This window comes from Odontomachus brunneus, unplaced genomic scaffold (assembly GCF_010583005.1).
Source record: "Odontomachus brunneus isolate Ranch 3 - 2012 unplaced genomic scaffold, Obru_v1 Obru_scaffold_278, whole genome shotgun sequence".
Taxonomy (NCBI): domain Eukaryota; kingdom Metazoa; phylum Arthropoda; class Insecta; order Hymenoptera; family Formicidae; genus Odontomachus; species Odontomachus brunneus.
In genome coordinates, this window is record NW_022639728.1 from 20,882 (window position 1) to 24,052 (window position 3,171).

Here is a 3,171-nt window from a genome sequence, read left to right on the forward strand (position 1 = left end):
CGCGTCGTGCTCCTCCTTCTCTCGTTTCCTGAATGCGAGAGCGGCCGCCGTGTGGTCCCCTGGAAGGGAACGCGTGGCAGGCCGCCCCCGCCCATCCTTTTTGGCAAACCTCTGTCCCGGCGCGGGGGAGACCGACCGCGAGCTAATGTCGCCGTCGCTTCCCCCCGCACCGAGGCTGCCCTCTCCGTTGCTGCGGGAGCGCATCGAGGCCGACAATGGCCCCGCTTGGCGCCCCGCACTCTCGCTGGGGCGTTCGCCCGCCCCAGACTCATCAAAGAGGCCACCGTTTGCCTCTTCCCTCCCGGCCGAGCTGGTGGACGGCTCGGCGTTGGGCGTATTTCGCCCATCGGAGAGGGAGGCATACGCCTCCATCTCCTCCTCCTCTCCTCCTTCGACGCTTTTGTTTATGTTAAATTGTGACATCATATGTGGTTGCCCACCCCTTGTCACCCGAAGGCTTACAGGGCAGGCCATAATGCGTGGAGGAACTAATTACCCCCCAGACGGAGCCCCACGCCTGAGTTCGGGCTTAATACACCCGGGGTGCGCCAGGTGCCCCGGGGTGGACCGCTCGCGACCGGCTAACCCGCCGGCCACTCATCCCCTCGCCGCGGCTCCCAAACTTAGGATTGGGGGGGTTTTTTTATAGAGGTCCCCTTCCTCGCGGCCCAGGCGTTTAAGCCAAGGCCCTCGCTCCCCCGGAGAATCGTCATAGACATGACATAACGACCCCCAGGGGTTTACGATATGGACAGGTCCGACAATTGCCGGAACTGCGCTGTAGGGGTCCTGGCAAATACCACGCAGACCCCTAATGCTCCCCGTGCGCAGCTGCCCACACGGGGGGGCCCTCACGGCCGGTCACGTCGCATGCGATCGTGACCAGGAGGAGTCGCAGGGTTGCCGGGGTGCGGCACCTCTCCACTCAATGTGGGGAGGGCCAATGTACCGGTCCCTGCGACCCCCCCTCCCGTCCCGCCGACCCGGAGTAACCTCCGGGGAAATCCGACGGGAAGGTCGTCCCAGGGTGCGCGACCCAGGCCTCGGAATATGTCCGAGCGGCCCCCGCACCCCTCCACCCCCCGGGTTGTCGGAAAATTCCGACGTGCCATCCCGGGTGTGGGTTCCTCTCCCCACCCTACCCGAGCCGAAGCCCGAGTAGGGACGGATCGAGGGTGTCCCACACTTCAGCTGCCAGTCCGGCGTGCAATGCCTACTCGTGTGGGACCTTCTCCTGTTACCCCGAGACGAGAACTACCCGCCCCGGGGCGGAGGTCCCCCCAACCCCGTCCCCAAGACTGGTGGTGGAGTAAGCCCCACCTAACGGCACCAGCCGGCCGGGCGATTGGAATCAGGGCCGCCTACCCCTACCGGCGATTGGGCCCATCGGCCCTAAGGGAGTCGCCGGGCTCCCCCGCAGTGGAGGGACCCACGTCCCTCTCTAGCAACCGCGGGGCTGCAGCCCACCGCGGTCCGGTTTTCTGTGGGGGTTTTCCTTCCCCGTTGCCGCCGTTAGCCAGCGATCCTCAGGTAGGGGCCTCCCTTTCGGCCGAAACCGAAAGGTACTGCCGCCGAGCCTTCATCGGATCGCCGGTACCCCTCCACCACGGTAAGGTGGCGGCATGGTGGGGGGTAACTGTCTTTCCTATTTTATATAATCTGTTCCATATTTTAATTATAACCTAAGTTCTTAAATGGAAAGTTATTATTATATGTTTTTGGTATATATATTTTTTATTATTATTTTTTTTGTTTGGTTTTTCTTATTTCGTTCTGCCTCTTGTAGTCGGGGGTTAGCATTAACTTATGAAAACTAGAACTACTAAGGAAAGAATATTATATTTTCCTTATAAGGTATAGTATGATATAATAATACTGAGAGTGAATCGATGTTTTATAATTATTAAGTCGTCGCCACCAGATTTTTATATGTAATATGGTGTTGGGTTTAATGGTGGCTTAATGTAAGAGTGTTCTTACTATCTAAATATAAGATATGGATATATGTATATGTAGGAATTAAAATGTAGTAGGAAACTATGTTTTTTCAATGCCACCAGATTTTTTATATGAGGCTATTGTAACGTCCAGGCCTCCAAAAACTTTAAAACTTTCGCGTCACTATAATTTTAAAAGGCCATAGTGGCCATTGGCCGATTTGTGCTAACTGAGTAATAACATAAGTAGTATTTTAAGCGAAAACCTATTTTAACAGCGGATTTAATAATTCAATTGTTAAAAAGGGCCGAGATTAAATTATAAAATCGTCAACAGTACAATAAAAGCACTCTAGTATGATAATATATCATTGCAATTAATGGGGAAGTATAAAAGGCCATACATAACAACAGAATTATTAATACAATTAGAATAATATAAAATATTCGCGTTGCGAACTCGCATGGACACGAACGAACGATAACAAAATGATATCATCGCGTCGCTATGCATCACGCCACCGTGTATCACGTCATTCAGCCACACACATGCAGTACCAGGAAGCTGAAGAGTAGTGGAATCCCTTTAATGAAGGCCGACTTGGGACCACCATGCCACCCTGCAATTCGGCGTTGCAGCCCGGCCGCCGTCGGAAGCCGCCGGAGCCTATATAAGCCTTGCCACCGGAGCGCGAGAGCACTCGTCGTCACAGTCGTCACACTCGTCGTCACAGTCGCGAGTAGTCGCGAGGAGTCGCAATCGCAGTGCTTCATCATTTTTCCTCACGAAACTCACACGTAATTTTCGCTCCGCAGTTCTTCAACATTTTACACACAGTGCGACACACAATTTTGTCAGTAGTTACTCGACATTTTTCTCAGACACACATATATTATTCTGTAACACATAATTTTTACACTTTAACCTCTGTATTAACTAGTCTCGCCGACCCGTTGCTACGAAGCATTTGTTCGGGAGAAATTACACATTACTACACGATATTACACAATTCAGAAACGATACCGAAATATTCTACTTCCTCTCCGGCCGTCGCCTGCTACCAATAGGCCACCGCCCGGGCCCTTCGACTGACCGCCGGCAACACCGACCGACCATTGCGAGCGTGTCCTGGCGAATTATTATAAGAGCGACGCACAGCTACTACACAATAATCGTAAGTTACTATTATATTAGCTTTTGAGTATTTACACGACAAATTATAAGAAATTCATT